This window comes from Agrilus planipennis, unplaced genomic scaffold, assembly GCF_000699045.2.
Source record: "Agrilus planipennis isolate EAB-ADULT unplaced genomic scaffold, Apla_2.0 scaffold17, whole genome shotgun sequence".
In the NCBI taxonomy this organism is placed as follows: Eukaryota; Metazoa; Arthropoda; class Insecta; order Coleoptera; family Buprestidae; genus Agrilus; species Agrilus planipennis.
Window position 1 is genome coordinate 756,269 of NW_020439021.1, and position 20,553 is coordinate 776,821.

At 32.0% G+C, this 20,553-nt stretch overlaps 1 long non-coding RNA gene across 1 annotated transcript in view; it reads right to left on the reverse strand.

Annotated features, from left to right (window-relative positions):
* Positions 1-3,655: 3,655 nt before the first annotated feature.
* Positions 3,656-20,553, reverse strand: part of LOC108744344 — a 27,245-nt gene continuing 10,347 nt past the window's right edge. Inside the window, exons 2-5 of the long non-coding RNA XR_003231466.1 lie at positions 20,335-20,484; positions 5,515-5,666; positions 4,373-4,683; positions 3,656-3,954 (exon numbers count right to left, since the gene is read on the reverse strand). This is a non-coding gene — a long non-coding RNA (uncharacterized LOC108744344). The remainder of the gene's footprint in view (positions 3,955-4,372; positions 4,684-5,514; positions 5,667-20,334; positions 20,485-20,553) is intronic.

A 20,553-nucleotide genomic window follows, 5' to 3' on the forward strand; every position in this document is an offset into this window, starting at 1 on the left:
AAAATATTTCCTAACAAACACATTTTAGAGTAAAAATATAATTTTTTTTAATATTAATTTCCATAGCAGAGAACATAATAATAACAATATGTAATAATGTATTTGATGTTAATGTAAAAGTTTTCCTTACGCAGTTCATAAATCAAACATAACTTCTAAAAGAATTTGATTATCTTTTTCTTGGAGTTTGTAACTGTTTTGAAATAAATCGCAATCATTTAAATTCGTAATTTAATATATTGCAAATTACTTGATACAAGACATGATTTCAAATTATGAGGAGCACTTTTTCTAAAATCGATAGCAATTCAACAAATAAGAAAAACCAGAAAAAATAATGTAATGACAGTAGGGCACATTAATAATTATTCCAAAAATTGACAATCTATCCCTTTAAAAACTTTCTTGACAAACACATCTAGAGTAAAAATACTATTTTGTGATGACTTTAATTTTCATAGTAGAGAGCATAATAATTACTATGTCTAATAATGTATTTGGTGTTAATGTAAAAGTTTTCCCTTTACTGTTCATATATCAAACTTAACTTGTAAAAGAATTTTGTAACAGTTTTGAAATAAATGGCAATCATTTAAATTGGTAATTTAATATATTGCAAAATACTTATACAAGACACAATGTCAAATTATGTGGAGCACTTTTATCTAACATGGTAATTCAAGAAATAAGAAAATTTTTGCATTTGATACAGATAACTGGTTCTACTATTTCTGCTGCAATAAAAAGTTTTGAATTTAGAATTTGTACTTTTTCAAAACAGTCAAATATAAAAAACAGAAAATAATGTAGATCATCTTTAATTACACAAATCAGTTATTCAAGTTTGGTTTTCTTAACGCAAACACTAAACTTTCAAAAGAATTTTAATATCATTTTCTTGAGTCTGTAATCGTTTTAAAGTAAATTTTAATAGTTTAAATTCCCAGTTTAATACATTACACAAGATGTGAAACTATGAGGAGCACTTTGTCTAATCACAATTTAATAAATAAAAAGCAATTTACTTAATCCATTGTTTAGAAATGTTTATTTCTTGTTGGAAAATAAAAATTACCCAAGTTGAGTTAATTAATTGCAATCAAAAACACTAACTGAGCATTAAAAATTGCTACAAATTAAATTTTGGGAAGCCTTAATTACCAATATACTAAAAAAAATGAATGATCTTTGTATTAGTTCCATTATTAGCTCTGTACAGTGGGAGAAATGGGAAGGGCTAATGGAGGGATGTTTGTAGGGTTAATAAATGTTTTGAAAGCAAACGTTAAAGAATTGGATAGGGGAGTGGTAATGATAGAGGGGTTAAAAAAGAGAGAGTAAAAATAGGTGGTAGCGTTCGTATATATAAATCAATGAGGAAAAGGGAGGAAAACCAGAAAAAATTGAGGATGATAATAATGTAATGACAGTAGCATGAGGGTGGAAAGAAGAGGAAGAGACATGGGAAAACTTTGCTAGAATGGTGTAAAAAAATAGGGGTGAAGTCGTGTTTGTAGTAAAAAAAAATTTACGTTTATAGTAACTTATGAAAGAAGTTGAGGAAAGACGAAAGTGAGAAAGGGAAAAAACAAGTAGGTGAGGGAGTGGTTGAGAGAAGATGCCGATAGAGGAGAATTAATGAGAAACAGATACAGGGAAATAATAAGGGGAGAGGATCTAAGAAAAATAGAGGGGTCAACTGATATGTGGTGGGGTTGACGAAGATTTTAATTTTAAAAATTGAATTGATGAAGCTTTTAGATGTTGTAATTCCATTTTAATGAAAAAACACAAACACAAGTTACAAAGATGTTTATTGTACCACAATTTACATTTCGACACACAGTGGCTTCTTCAGGTGGAAGAAATAATACTCTTAAACTTGATTACACAACCCTTATATATTTAATTATTTCAGTTGGGGTCTAAACTAAAAATAACACTAAAAGCTCCATTTAAAAGTGGAGAAAAAGTTATATCTATTTGATCATTAATAACTAATCCTAATCTAATTTATTGATCTCTAGACTTTCTAATAGGCTTAATTTAAGGCCTTTATTTTTCAAGCATTAAATTACACAAAACAGTTTTGATAATAACAACTCAAATTCGACTTATGTGCTTCAATTAAAAGATAACAATCATAATTTGGACGACAATTACAAAATTTTACATCTTGAAACTAAAGGACAAATACACCACTAGAATAATTAAGTATATAAGGGTTGTGTAATTAAATTTAAGAGTATCACTTCTTCCATCTGACGAAGCCACTGTGTGGCGAAATGTAAATTGTGGTACAATAAACATATTTGTAACTTGTGCTTGTGTTTTTATTTTCTACATTAATCTTAAGAAGTTATTTAGAAGGAGGGAAGGGAAATAAGCGTGCTAGCAAAATTTAGAAGAGGGAATGAGTGTAGGGCAGGAATGGCGAACCAATGGCACGCGTGCCATTAGTGGCACGCGACACAATATTTTGGGCACGTCACTAATGTTTCTGTCATTGATTCTTTAATCAACGAATTTTCAGCAAGATTTTCTCACTTCAGAGAATTATCGGAAATACTAATACGAAAGTTTATTATGTACCCTGATGTGACATTTGATAAAATAAATTGCAGAATCTGAAATTCAGCTGATTGATTTCTAGTCTAGTTCAATATACTTCAAAAAGTTGTTGGAACAACGAAAAAAGTAACAAATAATTGAAACAGAAAGATCGACGCATAATACGAGTGAAAATGCTAATAACAAAATTTTGGAAACATTGAATGCGATAACAAACATATTTAATTTTTTGAGGAAGCTGGCATATGATATTTTAATAATATTTTCATCAACCTATGCCTGCGAGTCATATTTTCAGAGATTAATAACATCAAAAACTCGCTCTTACAAACCGTTTAGTAGATGACTCCAGTTCAGCATGCATTCTGCTAAAATTAACATCTTACAACCCTAACATACGTCATCTAATCTGCAAAAACAGAAGTCACACTAATTTTACTTTAATTTAAATTACACGTATAATTTAAACATTGCAAAATGTTCTTATTTTCTTGTAGAATTTTGAGTTGATATTATTTATTATCATTATTTTCCCGATAATTACAGAGACAAAATTATTTGATGGCACGTCTATGACCTGATTAAACTTTTCTTTATAAAAGTGGCACGACGGTACCTCAAGGTTCGCCATCCCTGGTGTAGGGGATTTAAATACTGGAAAAAGGAAGAGGGCAGATGGTGTAGAATATGTGAATTGCTGAATAAGTACGAGGGTGGTCCGAGCCACCTGAAAAAAATATTGTAAGGAATAGAGGGTCATATTTAGTGAAGTGAAGGAAGAAAGAATAGATAGGTTTAATAAAGGTAAGTTAAAAACAAATTTCAGAAATATAGGAAGTAACTTTATGTTTCAATAAAGCTTAATCATATTATCAGATTAATTAATTATTCCAACATAGATTAATTTTTCCTTTCTGCTGTAGGAATGTTTTGACTTTAGAATTTGTAAAAGATAACATTAGGTAATGTTACAATTTCCAGACGAGAAAGTAAATATCATGAAAAAGATATTAAGTATGCATGTGTATATTTGTATATAAACAATTAAGTGATACAAAAAATTCGTAAATTATAAAAATATAAATTTATGTTACATCTGATTATAAAATTTGACTAGAAATTGCTCAAAATTGAAACCGTCATTGTTACCTCTATACTTTTAGTTATTATTAGTGTATGGTTTCAGCAAATGAGCCCTGAAATATATTATATAATTATTGTATGTATCCCTACCTTAAGTAAATGAAGAATTTCCAACTGGAAAAACAGCACACGGAGTCGAAGACCAAGGATATTGAAGTGCAGAATTCGTAACTATTAGTTGCTTTTGTGGAATCAAATCAAATATCCTATCGTCTAAGTGCTTTCATTCTTCTGGAGAAACTATAGAAAAGGACAAAAAAACGAATTAAATAGGAATACTGCTAAATAAACTATAAATTAGACTTGAAATGAAATAATGACACAAGTAATACAAAAAAAATAATAAGGGGTGAATTTTCGTGTATGTATCAGTTAATAATTTTAACATCTGTACTTTTTGTTGTGATATAAAAAAAACAGAAGAAATTATGGTTATTTTTAGCAATACGAATTCGTTAAAATTGAAATCATTAGTTATTAAAGTTTGCTCTTCCTGCTGCAAAAGTTAAAAGTTTGTAATTGTTTATAATAAAAACTTCTATCCCCCTGAACCTCTTTTAACGAATACATTCTGGAGTAAGCTAAAATATTTATAATTAGTTTGTCCTAAACTAATATGTAATTATTGTTATTTTGTTTAAACAATGCTGACACTTACCCTCATGATTATCCTGGTCCCTGATGTACCCAATAGTACGTAACGAATTCATTGTCAACAATCGTAGTTTGTTGTTGTGATGATAGAAGCATTAAAGGGAGGAAGAAAGAATGTGTGAACTACTTTTGTAGTGGAGATGCGTGTCCAACCAGTCTTAGGACTGACGACCTTATGATGATGATGTGATGATGAATCCTATTTTCCAGTGGAAAAAAGCACTTCCCAGTACTTCTACGTTCTGGATTGAAAGAAGACTGGTACAGTCGACGGTCCACAACATTTCAGGAACTTTTGAGTTTCCATTAAATCATCTGTCGCATTAATCAATTTTAGTCTCCAAAGTACAGAACTTGATAATTACAAAATATAATTAAGTATATAGTGGTAAAAATGTATACTTCATGTAAATTCTTTTGCTACTATCTTTGTAGTTTATGAATTAAACTAAACTAAAGAAAATTCATTATCGTTTTTTTGAGTTTGTAATTGTTTTAATATAAATTCTAGTCGTTTGAATTTGTAATTCAATACATTGCACTAAATGTCAAATTATAAGCAGTATTTATGCAATCATAACTTTATAAATAAGAAACAATTTGAACATTTAATTAGAATGATTTTTCTTTTTGCAGGAAAATTTGCACCCAGGAAAATTATCCAAATTGTGTGGTAAAGACTAGAATTGCAATTAAAAATGCTAATAATTAAACCAATTAAATTTTGAGTAGCCCTAATACTTAAATTTTAAAAATAAGGAGTGATCAATTTTCAAAAAGTTCTTTAGAAATAGTTAAATATAGTAGCAGTTAAAGTTAATATTAATATTTTTTGGTGAAGAAGTAAATAAGCTGTAATAGAAATTAAACATATGCATATAGAAAATTATCTGATGCAGAAAAGATTTGTAAGTTACAAAGCACCATTTACATTTAGGACTATAATTTTTGATAACTGCAATGCACGAAATTATTACTCAAATAAAGATAAATAATTTTTAACATAATCTATGGCACAGCTAATTATGAAATGTTTACACAAAATTCCAACCATCATTTTTACCTTTAATTATTATAATTAGGGTATGGCTTGAGCAAATAAACTCTATATTACATATACTATATGATTATTGGATATATCCTTACCTTAAATAACTGAAGAATTTTCCTAATTGATGAAAAGAACACACGGGTTGGAGAAAGAAGGATGACGAAGATCAGAATTCGTAACTATCAATTGTTCCAATTGAATAAAAAAAAACATCTCATCGTCAAAGTGCTTCCGTTTTTTGGAGAAACTGTAAAAAAAGACAAGAAAACAAATTAAATATAAATATTACTAAAAACTGTTACATGAACTATAAACTAGATATGAAATGAAAAAACGATGCAAGTAAAGTATTCCAAAAAAATTTAAGCAGTTAAAATAATAATTTTATCATCTGTAGTTTTTACAAATAGTGAAATATAATAAAACAGAAAATAGTTTAAAACATTTTCAATAGCAATTGAAATTATCAGTTATTCATGTTTGGCTTTCTAATATTAACATTATAAAAATAATGAATTATTTAAGTTCCATTATTAGGTCAGTAAGGTCAGAAAAACGGGGATGAGCTAAGGGAGGGATATTTGTGGGGTTAAAAAATATTTTGAAGGCAAATGTTAAGTAATTGAAAAGAGGAGTGGACGGAAGAGAGATTGAAAAGGCAATTAAGGGATGCTTACATGGATAGACATAGGGAAACATCATAGAATTTTGTAGAAAATGGAATAATTATATTTAATGGAGCGTGCGTAAGGATGAAAATAGGGAATATGCGTTTAAAAGAACTTATGGATACTGTAAATAAGAGAGGAAGAAGGGGAAAGGAGAAAACAAAATATTATGGAAGGGGTAATTATTATGTACATTTAGGATATATGTTGTGTGATAGTAATAGGGATTAAATGGATATTACCTACCAAGGAAGGCAATCGTGGGAATGGTATGGGCGTGAGGTCAAGAATTATGTAAAGATAATTGGGGTAGGAGAATGTTGTTATTAAGTGTGATGGTGAGGAATATAGTGTTTCATGGGATGGAAATAGGTTGATAGTAGGAAAAACAACAGATACAGGGGGTTCGATTAAGTGCAGGAAAAAGCAGGAAGATGTGGGAAGAAGTGATAAAAATGGTAGCAAAATATGAGGAGGTTGGAATGACTGGGAAATGGGGAAATCAGGAAGGCAATATAGAGAAAGAAAGTATTGCAGATAAGAGCGAAAGGTAGATTTGATGGAGCTAGGGACAGGGCTTTGAAGATATTATAAACCAGTCAAGAGCAGGGGAGGGAGTGGGTGAAGGAATTTAATTCGTTGCGCAATATATCTGAGTATGAGGAACACTGTGTAATCATAATTTGCTAAATAAAAAGTAATTGAAACATTTGACTGGAATGCCTTTTCTTTTCGCTGGATAATTGTCCATGTTGTATGGTAAAGCTTAGAATTGCAATTAAAAACGATAATTTAAATTTTGCAAAGCTCTAATATTAGCATTTTAAAAGGGTTTAAGTTTCAGTTCACTCTATTATTAGGGAGTAAGGTCAGAGAAATAGGGTAGAGCAAAGGGAGGCTTGCTTGTGGGGTTAACAAATGTTTTTAAAATAAATATTAAAGCAATAGCTATGGGAATAGTAATGATAGAAGTATTAAAGGGAGGGAAAAAGAATGCGCGATAGTGTTCGCATATATATCAAACAAAAAAAGAAAAAAGAGAAATGCTAGAATAAAATTGAGGAAAGGATAGATAATGTAAATTATAATAATGTAGTGATAGAAAGGGAATTCAACTAAAGGGTGCGAAGAATAGTTAATGAAAGATGAAATAGTTAATCAACCAATGCTCGCATAAATAGAGAACGGAAAGCTTGACAGAATGGTGTAAAAAAATGGGATAATAAATAAAAGGTAAAATATTATGGAAGGGGGGTAGAGATATAGAATCAACTGGCTAAGAGGGTAACCATGATGGAAAGGGAATGGGTGTTAAGTTAGAAATTATTCAATGATAATTAGGATAGAAAGCGAATGTTATGCAATGTGGTGGTGAGGAGTAAAGTGTTTTATGGGGTGGAAATATGTGGATGGAAGGAAAAATAACAGATAGATGTTTTATATATTATACCGAAGCAGATGAGGAAGTGGATGAGAGAATTCAATAAATTCCACAATTGGTCAAACTTTGATAAGCATTTGTGTAAACATAATTTAATACATAAGAAGTAATTTAGCATCGGAAAATTGTCCAAGTTGTGTGGTAAAGGTTATAATTGCAATAAAAAACACTAATTGAATATTAAAAATTGCTACCTATTAAATTTTACAAGGCCCTAATATTAACATCATAAAATTAATAAATGATGTAAGTTTCAGTTCCATTATTAGGCAGTAAACTCAAACAATTGGTGTAAGAGAGGGATGCTTGCGGGGTTAAAATATAGTAAAGGCATATGTTAAAGAAATGTATAAAGGAGTGCTAATGATAGAAGGGAGCAAAGAGAGAGGAAGAATAGAGAAAAAAAAGGAATGCTAGAAGAAAATTAAGGAAAAAATAGAAAATATAAATACTAATAATGTAGTGATAAAGAAGGACATCGACTTAAGGGTGGGAAAAGAATGTTGTTGTTTAGTGGGGGAAGAGAAATGCAAATGCAATCAAAATATGCTTACATGGATAGACATGGAAAAATTTTGATGTAATTGTGTAAAAATCTGAGATAAATATATTTAACGGGCGTGAAAGTGAGGAATACATGTTTATAGTAACTTATGGAAATTGAGGAGAAGAGAGAATTACGAGGAAGAGAAAAACAAAATAGTACGGACGGGGTAGAAGTAGAGAATGTAAGGAATTATGCATATATGGGATATAGGCCGAGTTGTAATACTAGGAATGAAATATACATTATCAATCAATTGGCTAAGGGGAGGGTAATTATGGGAGGGGAATGGAGATTATATTAGAAATTATCCGGGATTATATTATTCAATGTAATGGTAAGGAGTACACCACTTTATAGGGGCAATAATAACAGACATTTTATATAATAGTGTATCATGTGAGTATTGCAATTGTAAAGAAGTACACCAGATTATGTAATAAGAAGGGAGATAAAAAGCAGGAAGAAGTGGGAAGAAATGATAAAAAGGTAGCAAAACATGAGGAGAGGTTGAAATGACAGGAAGATGGGGATATCAGAAAGGAAATAAGGAGGAAGAAGGTATTGGAGATAGGCGCGAAAGGTAGATTTAATAGAGATACCGGGAGGGATTTGAAGATATTAAAAATCAGTCAGGAGCAGGTGAGGGAGTGGCTGAAGGAATTTAATACATTTCACAATATATCAAAGTAGGGCGAGCGCTTTATATAGTCATAATGTAATAAATAAAGAGCAATTAAAACATTGGACTAGAATACATAATATATCAAAGTATGAAGAACACTTTGTGTAATCATAATTTAATAAATAAAAAGCAATTGAAACATTTGACTAGAATGCCTTCTCTTTTCGCTGAAACATTGATCATGTTGTACGGTAAAGCTTAGAATTGCAATTAAAAACACTAATTGAACACTAATAATCAATACCATTTAATTTTTACAAAGCCCTAATATTAGCATTTTAAAGTATTGAAGTTTCAGTTCACTAGTAAGGTCAGAGAAATACGGTAGAGCAAAGGGAGGGTTGCTTGTGGGGTTAGCAAATATTTTGAAAGTATGTATATGTTAAAGCAATGGCTAGGGGAGCGGAAATGATAGATGAATAAAATGGAGGGAGAAAGAATGTGTGATATTGTTCGTATATATCAAATAAAAAAAAAATGCAGAAATAAAATTGCGGGAAGGATAGATAATGTCAATTATAATAATGTAGTGATAAATAGGGACTTCAACTAGAGGGTGGATAGAGTGGTGATGAAGAAGAGTCCACAATTGCTCACATAGATAGACATTGGAAAATATTGATAGAATGGTGGATAAANGGCCCTAATATTAACATCATAAAATTAATAAATGATGTAAGTTTCAGTTCCATTATTAGGCAGTAAACTCAAACAATTGGTGTAAGAGAGGGATGCTTGCGGGGTTAAAATATAGTAAAGGCATATGTTAAAGAAATGTATAAAGGAGTGCTAATGATAGAAGGGAGCAAAGAGAGAGGAAGAATAGAGAAAAAAAAGGAATGCTAGAAGAAAATTAAGGAAAAAATAGAAAATATAAATACTAATAATGTAGTGATAAAGAAGGACATCGACTTAAGGGTGGGAAAAGAATGTTGTTGTTTAGTGGGGGAAGAGAAATGCAAATGCAATCAAAATATGCTTACATGGATAGACATGGAAAAATTTTGATGTAATTGTGTAAAAATCTGAGATAAATATATTTAACGGGCGTGAAAGTGAGGAATACATGTTTATAGTAACTTATGGAAATTGAGGAGAAGAGAGAATTACGAGGAAGAGAAAAACAAAATAGTACGGACGGGGTAGAAGTAGAGAATGTAAGGAATTATGCATATATGGGATATAGGCCGAGTTGTAATACTAGGAATGAAATATACATTATCAATCAATTGGCTAAGGGGAGGGTAATTATGGGAGGGGAATGGAGATTATATTAGAAATTATCCGGGATTATATTATTCAATGTAATGGTGAGGAGTATAGTGTTTTATGGGGTGGAAATATGTCGATGGGTGGAAAAACAACAGCTGGAGGCTTTATATAAAAATAATATCAAGTGGTACTGCAGTTAGAGAGAAGTGGGAAGAAGCGATAAAAAGGATAGTAAAATATGAGGAGATTTTGGGAAACCCTTATATTAAGGTGCCAAAAATAGTAACGCTTCACTTCCATTATTACGCAGTAAGGACAGTTAAACAGGGTAGTGCCAGAGCAGGGATGTTTGTAGGATTAAAAATGTTTTGAAGCCAAATGTTAAAGAATTGAATAGGAGAGAGTTAAAGGGAGGAAGTATAATGTAGTGATGACTTCAACATGAGGGTGCGAAGAGAAGGCTGTTGTGAGGGATGAGAGATGGGAACGGTAATTAAGGGATACTTACTTGGATAGACATTGGAGTAGTGTAAAAATGGGGTAAGTATACTGAACGAGGCAGGCGTGGGGGATGAAAATGGGGAATAATCGTTCACAGGAACTTATAGGAGAAGGGGAACTTATAGGAAAGGAAAAATCAAAACATAATGGGAAGGAATAGAGATGGAAAATGTAAGGAATTATACATATGTAAGGTTGATTGAGGTAGGAGAGGGATACACTGCTTTATAGGGTAGAAATATGGGGATAGGTGGAATAATAATAGATGGAGGGTTTATATAAAAATAATATCAAGTAAGTATTGCAATTAAAGGGAAGTATACCATATTATATAATAAGAAGGAAGACTAAACATGGGAAGATATGGAAAGATGTGATAAAAAGAATAAAATATGAGGGGAGGTTGGGAAGACTGGAAGATGACGAGCAAGGAAATACGGAGGAAGAAGGTATTAGAGATAGGGGCGAAAGGTACATTTGATGGAGATAATGAGAGGGTTTTGAAGATATTAAAAATCAGTCAGGAGCAGGTGAGGGAGTGGCTGAAGGAATTTAATACATTTCACAATATATCAAAGTAGGGCGAGCGCTTNTAACAGATTGAAGTTTTATATAAACGATATAACAAGTGGGTATTGCAATCAGGGAGATGTACGTCGTCTTAAGTAATCAGAAGGGCACTATAAGTGAAAAGATCTAGGAAGATGTGAGAAGATATAAGAAGAAGCGATAAAAAGGGTAGTAAAATATGAATAGTGGTTAGGAAAGTTGGAAAATGGGGATATCAGGAATGAAATGAGGAGAAAGAAGGAATTGAAGAAGGGGTGAGAGATAGATGTGATAGAGGTAGAGAGGAGGCTTTGAAGATATTAAAGATCAATCAGAAGCAGGTGAGAAAGCGAATGAGGGAATTTTATACATTACAGAATATGCGAAACTATAAGAGAGAATTTAATAAATATGAAGTAGTATAAACATTTGACTAGAATGGTCTTTTTTGCACTGGAAAATTTTCCAAGTCGTATGGTAAAGCTTAAAATTGCAATTAAACACACTAATTGAGTACTAAAAATTGCTATCAATTAATTTTTGGAAAGCCCTAATATGAGCATTGTAAGAATAAAAAATGATCTAAATTTCAGTTCCCTTGTAAGGCAGTGGGGTCAGAGAAACGAAGAAGAGATAAAAAACGATGTTTGTGGAGTTGAAAAATGTTTTGAAGGTAAATGTTAAAGAATTTTATAGGGGAGTGATAATGATACAGTGGCTAATGGGAGGGAGGAAGAAGAAATATCAGTGAAGAAAAATAAAGAAAACTACAAAAAATAAGGAAGGGAGAGCAAATGTAAAAGATAATAAAATGATAGCAGGAGATTTTAGCTTGAGGGTAGTAAGAGAAGGTGTTGTTTAGTGGGGAGTGAGAGATGCGAATGGCAACCAAGGGATGCTTATATAAATAGACATGGGAAAATATTGTTAGAAAAATGTAAAAATTATCAGTATACCGATGGGGAAGTATCCGGAGGATAAAAATGGGATTTTATTCGTATATTTATAGGAAAATGGGAAAGGGAATGGAATGGGGTAGAAATAGAGAATTTGAGGAATTACACATATTTACGATAAATGCTGAGCGATAATAATAGGGATGAAATGAATATTACCGACCAAGTGGCTAAGGAGAGGGTGATTATGGGAAGGGTATAGGGGTTATATTAAAAATTGTGTAAGGAAGATGTCGGTAAGAGACTGTGGGTATTCAATGTAATGGTGAGGAGTATAGTGTTTTATGGGGTGGAAATATGTCGATGGGTGGAAAAACAACAGCTGGAGACTTTATAGAAAAATTATATCTACTATGCAATTACAGAGAAGTGGGAAGAAGCTATAAAAAGGGTAGTAAAAAATAATGAGATTTTGGGAAACCCTCACACTAAAGTACCAAAAATAATAATTCTTCACTTCCATTATTAGGCATTAAGGACACAGAAACAGGGTGGTGCCAGAGTAGGGATATTTGTAGGATTAAAAATGTTTGGAAGTCAAATGTTAATGAATTTGATAGCGTAGAGTTAAAGGGAGGAAGTATAATGTAGCGATGACTTCAACATAAGGATGCGAAGAGAAGGTTGTTGTGAGGGATGAGAGATGGGAACGGTAATTAAGGGACACTTACTTGGATAAACATGGGAAAATGTGGTAGAGTGGTGTAAAGAATGGGGTAAGTATACTGAATGAGGCAGGCGTGGGGGATGAAAATGGGGAATAATCCTTCACAGCAACTTATAGGGGAAGGGCAACTTATAGGAAAGGAAAAATCAAAACATAATGGGAAGGAATAGAGATGGAAAATGTAAGGAATTATACATATGTAAGGTTGATTGAGGTAGGAGAGGGATACACTGCTTTATAGGGTAGAAATATGGGGATAGGTGGAATAATAATAGATGGAGGGTTTATATAAAAATAATATCAAGTAAGTATTGCAATTAAAGGGAAGTATACCATATTATATAATAAGAAGGAAGACTAAACATGGGAAGATATGGAAAGATGTGATAAAAAGAATAAAATATGAGGGGAGGTTGGGAAGACTGGAANCTAATAATCAATACCATTTAATTTTTACAAAGCCCTAATATTAGCATTTTAAAGTATTGAAGTTTCAGTTCACTAGTAAGGTCAGAGAAATACGGTAGAGCAAAGGGAGGGTTGCTTGTGGGGTTAGCAAATATTTTGAAAGTATGTATATGTTAAAGCAATGGCTAGGGGAGCGGAAATGATAGATGAATAAAATGGAGGGAGAAAGAATGTGTGATATTGTTCGTATATATCAAATAAAAAAAAAATGCAGAAATAAAATTGCGGGAAGGATAGATAATGTCAATTATAATAATGTAGTGATAAATAGGGACTTCAACTAGAGGGTGGATAGAGTGGTGATGAAGAAGAGTCCACAATTGCTCACATAGATAGACATTGGAAAATATTGATAGAATGGTGGATAAATTTTATGAAAAGGGGTTGGAGATATAGAACCAATTGTCTAAGAGGATAACCAAAATGGAACAATAGAAATTATTCAAGGATGATTAGGGTAGGAGATTAATGTTATACAATGTGATGGTGAGGAGTACAGTGTTTTATGGGGTGGAAATATGTAAATGGAAGGAAAAATAACAGATTGAAGTTTTATATAAACGATATAACAAGTGGGTATTGCAATCAGGGAGATGTACGTCGTCTTAAGTAATCAGAAGGGCACTATAAGTGAAAAGATCTAGGAAGATGTGAGAAGATATAAGAAGAAGCGATAAAAAGGGTAGTAAAATATGAATAGTGGTTAGGAAAGTTGGAAAATGGGGATATCAGGAATGAAATGAGGAGAAAGAAGGAATTGAAGAAGGGGTGAGAGATAGATGTGATAGAGGTAGAGAGGAGGCTTTGAAGATATTAAAGATCAATCAGAAGCAGGTGAGAAAGCGAATGAGGGAATTTTATACATTACAGAATATGCGAAACTATAAGAGAGAATTTAATAAATATGAAGTAGTATAAACATTTGACTAGAATGGTCTTTTTTGCACTGGAAAATTTTCCAAGTCGTATGGTAAAGCTTAAAATTGCAATTAAACACACTAATTGAGTACTAAAAATTGCTATCAATTAATTTTTGGAAAGTCCTAATATGAGCATTGTAAGAATAAAAAATGATCTAAATTTCAGTTCCCTTGTAAGGCAGTGGGGTCAGAGAAACGAAGAAGAGATAAAAAACGATGTTTGTGGAGTTGAAAAATGTTTTGAAGGTAAATGTTAAAGAATTTTATAGGGGAGTGATAATGATACAGTGGCTAATGGGAGGGAGGAAGAAGAAATATCAGTGAAGAAAAATAAAGAAAACTACAAAAAATAAGGAAGGGAGAGCAAATGTAAAAGATAATAAAATGATAGCAGGAGATTTTAGCTTGAGGGTAGTAAGAGAAGGTGTTGTTTAGTGGGGAGTGAGAGATGCGAATGGCAACCAAGGGATGCTTATATAAATAGACATGGGAAAATATTGTTAGAAAAATGTAAAAATTATCAGTATACCGATGGGGAAGTATCCGGAGGATAAAAATGGGATTTTATTCGTATATTTATAGGAAAATGGGAAAGGGAATGGAATGGGGTAGAAATAGAGAATTTGAGGAATTACACATATTTACGATAAATGCTGAGCGATAATAATAGGGATGAAATGAATATTACCGACCAAGTGGCTAAGGAGAGGGTGATTATGGGAAGGGTATAGGGGTTATATTAAAAATTGTGTAAGGAAGATGTCGGTAAGAGACTGTGGGTATTCAATGTAATGGTGAGGAGTATAGTGTTTTATGGGGTGGAAATATGTCGATGGGTGGAAAAACAACAGCTGGAGACTTTATAGAAAAATTATATCTACTATGCAATTACAGAGAAGTGGGAAGAAGCTATAAAAAGGGTAGTAAAAAATAATGAGATTTTGGGAAACCCTCACACTAAAGTACCAAAAATAATAATTCTTCACTTCCATTATTAGGCATTAAGGACACAGAAACAGGGTGGTGCCAGAGTAGGGATATTTGTAGGATTAAAAATGTTTGGAAGTCAAATGTTAATGAATTTGATAGCGTAGAGTTAAAGGGAGGAAGTATAATGTAGCGATGACTTCAACATAAGGATGCGAAGAGAAGGTTGTTGTGAGGGATGAGAGATGGGAACGGTAATTAAGGGACACTTACTTGGATAAACATGGGAAAATGTGGTAGAGTGGTGTAAAGAATGGGGTAAGTATACTGAATGAGGCAGGCGTGGGGGATGAAAATGGGGAATAATCCTTCACAGCAACTTATAGGGGAAGGGCAACTTATAGGAAAGGAAAAATCAAAACATAATGGGAAGGAATAGAGATGGAAAATGTAAGGAATTATACATATGTAAGGTTGATTGAGGTAGGAGAGGGATACACTGCTTTATAGGGTAGAAATATGGGGATAGGTGGAATAATAATAGATGGAGGGTTTATATAAAAATAATATCAAGTAAGTATTGCAATTAAAGGGAAGTATACCATATTATATAATAAGAAGGAAGACTAAACATGGGAAGATATGGAAAGATGTGATAAAAAGAATAAAATATGAGGGGAGGTTGGGAAGACTGGAAGATGACGAGCAAGGAAATACGAAGGAAGAAGGTATTAGAGATAGGGGCGAAAGGTACATTTGATGGAGATAATGAGAGGGTTTTGAAGATATTAAAAATCAGTCAGGAACAGGTGAGGGAGTGGCTGAAGGAATTTAATACATTTCACAATATATCAAAGTAGGGCGAGCGCTTTATATAGTCATAATGTAATAAATAAAGAGCAATTAAAACATTGGACTAGAATGCCTTTCTTTCACTGGAAAATTGTCTGAGTATGTGGCAAGGATTACAATTACTATCAGAAACACTAATTAAATACTAAAAATTGTTACTAATTAAGCTGCAAAGTCCTGATATTGACATTTTAAAAATAATGAACGATCAAACTTTCAGTTTCACTATTGGGCAGTAAGGTCAGAGAAACAAGGTAGGGTAAAGAGAGGATTGCTTGTGGGGTTGGCAAATATTTTAAGAGTAACAGTTAAAGAAATGGGTAGGGGAGTGGTAATGATAGAGGGTTTAACGGGAGGGTAGAAAAGTGGGATAATTGCACTTAAAAGGACGTGTAAGGCGATGAAAATGGGGAATATACGTTTTTAAGGAATTTAGGGAAGTTGAGTAGAAGAGAGAAAGATTGGCAAGGGAAACACAAATTATTATGGAAGGGGGTAGAGAGAATATGAAGAATTATACATATTTGGGATATATATCATATAACAAATGAAGAGGCTAGGCGGAGGACGATAATGGGAAGGGTATGAGAGTTAGGTTAGAAATTATGTAGGGATGATTGGAGAGAGATATTTAATGTAATGGTGAGGTGCAGAGTGTTTTGAGGGGCTGGAAATGGTAACAGATGGAGGCTTTATATAAAAGATAAATATCAAGATTATGAAATAAAAAAGGAGTTTAAACGTGGAAAGATATAAGAAGAAGCGATAGTAAAATAGGGAAGGGCGGGGTTGAAAAGGCTAGAAGAAGGGGATATCAGGAAGGAAATATGGAGGAAGAAATTATTATAAATAGGACGAAAAATAGATACCATGAAGAGAGGAAAAGGGTTAGAAGATATTACGGTAAAAATCAATCAGGAGCAAATGAGGTAGTGTTTGAGGGTGATGTCAACATAGGGAATTGATAAGGAGATAGGATATAAGAGAAATAGAAGAGCCAAGATATGTGGCGAAGTTGACGAAGATTTTGTGGAGGGTTTAGTAGTAAGGAAATTGGGTGCCCAGTTGTTTAGAAAGGAGGGAGGAAAACAAGTATGGTAGCAAAATTTAGGGCAAGGCTGGGATGTAAAAGATTTAAATATTGGAAAAAGGAAGAAATGAGATAGTACAGAATATGTGACGGGGAGGTAAAATGTTTGAAGTATATGTTAGGAGGATAATAAATAATGGATAGGGGCGGTCTAAGCTACCTAAAAAAAATTTGAAGGAATATAGGGTCATATTTGCCTTTAGGACTGTGGAGAAGGTGCGATAAAAGTTGGTACTGGGGAAAGGAGGAATGGATAGGTGAGCCAATAATAAATTTTAGAAATGCATAAAATAACTTTATGTTTCAATAATGCTTAATAATAATACCAGATTAATTAATTACTCTAACTTATGTTGGTTCTATAATCTTTGCAGTAAAAAAGCTTTTAATTTAGAATTTGTAAAAGTAAATAGTAATAATTAAATTTCCAAGCGAAAAAGTAAATACTTACTCTATGAAATAAATAAAATCTTNCAAATAAATAATTATTTGATACAAAAAAAATCTGTAATGTATAAAAATAAATAATTTTTAATATAATTTACGTTACACCTAATTATAAAATTTGCTCAAAATTCAAACTACCATTGCTTGTGGTTTGGCCTATGTGGATCGTGAAAATTAAGTTTTATTAAATGCCTTATCCTATACAAGGGTATAATAAAATAGTATAATAAAAATGTTTTTAGTTAGAATTTCATAGTGTCCTTAATAATAATTTTACTATAATTAAAAAATATATAAAAACGCATTGTTTAATAGAATAAATAATAAATTCTAAGTATAGTATCGTTTTAATTATATTGCTTTCCGCTTTTAGTACAATTAATTTTTATCGAATATATAATGCGTTTGTATAAAAAATAATACAGTTATTTAATAAATAATTACCTTATTGTAGGAGCCTCAGGATAATTTAAGAGCAAGAAATTTTGTTTTAATACGTCGAGAATTTTATTTCAGTCGACTGCTCTTAGTGGAAATTGTGCTGGAACTGCGAGTTTAGTCACTTGAAATCGTAATAACCTTTACCGTTTAAAGGATATCTTACAATAGAATGTACCTTATCGCATTTTTTGTTCAGGTTTGTGAGCTTAACGTCTTTCAAACAAGCAAATATTCATCATTTTATGAAATAAAATATCTACATGGAATAAACTGAAAGTTTTATACGAACTACCAGTTGCTAATATTTATTGTTATTAGTCGAAAAAATTCTAAAATCAACACTTATAATTAGGAGTTAAGCATTCTAAATCGCTGAATTTAATTTGGTTTATGAGAAAAGATCAATAATTATCTATTAAACATTGCTGTTAAGCAAAAATTAACTAGTTTCCATTTTCATCCCTGATTTTATTTGATTGTAGTGTAAAATCAAAACCATTTAAAGGGCAATTTTTTTTTTTATTATTATTTTGTAAGGCTTTGTCAAGGCTATAACGTATTCAAAGTTAAAATAAAATAAATAGCTATAATTACAACTAGGTGAAAGCACGTTATGTAAAAAGTAAAATAAAATAAAAATAATCAATTGNTGGGGATAGGTGGAATAATAATAGATGGAGGGTTTATATAAAAATAATATCAAGTAAGTATTGCAATTAAAGGGAAGTATACCATATTATATAATAAGAAGGAAGACTAAACATGGGAAGATATGGAAAGATGTGATAAAAAGAATAAAATATGAGGGGAGGTTGGGAAGACTGGAAGATGACGAGCAAGGAAATACGAAGGAAGAAGGTATTAGAGATAGGGGCGAAAGGTACATTTGATGGAGATAATGAGAGGGTTTTGAAGATATTAAAAATCAGTCAGGAACAGGTGAGGGAGTGGCTGAAGGAATTTAATACATTTCACAATATATCAAAGTAGGGCGAGCGCTTTATATAGTCATAATGTAATAAATAAAGAGCAATTAAAACATTGGACTAGAATGCCTTTCTTTCACTGGAAAATTGTCTGAGTATGTGGCAAGGATTACAATTACTATCAGAAACACTAATTAAATACTAAAAATTGTTACTAATTAAGCTGCAAAGTCCTGATATTGACATTTTAAAAATAATGAACGATCAAACTTTCAGTTTCACTATTGGGCAGTAAGGTCAGAGAAACAAGGTAGGGTAAAGAGAGGATTGCTTGTGGGGTTGGCAAATATTTTAAGAGTAACAGTTAAAGAAATGGGTAGGGGAGTGGTAATGATAGAGGGTTTAACGGGAGGGTAGAAAAGTGGGATAATTGCACTTAAAAGGACGTGTAAGGCGATGAAAATGGGGAATATACGTTTTTAAGGAATTTAGGGAAGTTGAGTAGAAGAGAGAAAGATTGGCAAGGGAAACACAAATTATTATGGAAGGGGGTAGAGAGAATATGAAGAATTATACATATTTGGGATATATATCATATAACAAATGAAGAGGCTAGGCGGAGGACGATAATGGGAAGGGTATGAGAGTTAGGTTAGAAATGATGTCGGTAAGAGACTGTGGGTATTCAATGTAATGGTGAGGAGTATAGTGTTTTATGGGGTGGAAATATGTCGATGGGTGGAAAAACAACAGCTGGAGGCTTTATAGAAAAATNATATCAGGAAGGAAATATGGAGGAAGAAATTATTATAAATAGGACGAAAAATAGATACCATGAAGAGAGGAAAAGGGTTAGAAGATATTACGGTAAAAATCAATCAGGAGCAAATGAGGTAGTGTTTGAGGGTGATGTCAACATAGGGAATTGATAAGGAGATAGGATATAAGAGAAATAGAAGAGCCAAGATATGTGGCGAAGTTGACGAAGATTTTGTGGAGGGTTTAGTAGTAAGGAAATTGGGTGCCCAGTTGTTTAGAAAGGAGGGAGGAAAACAAGTATGGTAGCAAAATTTAGGGCAAGGCTGGGATGTAAAAGATTTAAATATTGGAAAAAGGAAGAAATGAGATAGTACAGAATATGTGACGGGGAGGTAAAATGTTTGAAGTATATGTTAGGAGGATAATAAATAATGGATAGGGGCGGTCTAAGCTACCTAAAAAAAATTTGAAGGAATATAGGGTCATATTTGCCTTTAGGACTGTGGAGAAGGTGCGATAAAAGTTGGTACTGGGGAAAGGAGGAATGGATAGGTGAGCCAATAATAAATTTTAGAAATGCATAAAATAACTTTATGTTTCAATAATGCTTAATAATAATACCAGATTAATTAATTACTCTAACTTATGTTGGTTCTATAATCTTTGCAGTAAAAAAGCTTTTAATTTAGAATTTGTAAAAGTAAATAGTAATAATTAAATTTCCAAGCGAAAAAGTAAATACTTACTCTATGAAATAAATAAAATCTTTAAATTTTTAACGAGTTTTATTAGAATTTGCTCAATACTCAAAACGATCACTGTTAAATATATTACAATACACTATTATGACAAATATTCCTACCTTAAGTGACTCAATAATTTTCCAATTTGAAGAAAAGAGCACGGAGTGGTGGGAGAAGAAAGACGAAGTGCGGAATCCGTGACGACTAGTTGTTCAAATGGAATCTAAGCAAGGATCTCATCGTCGAAGTGCTTTCATTCTTCTGGGAAACTGTGGAAAAGGAAAATAAACAAATTAAATATGAATAGATATTGCTAAATAAACTATAAACTAGATTTA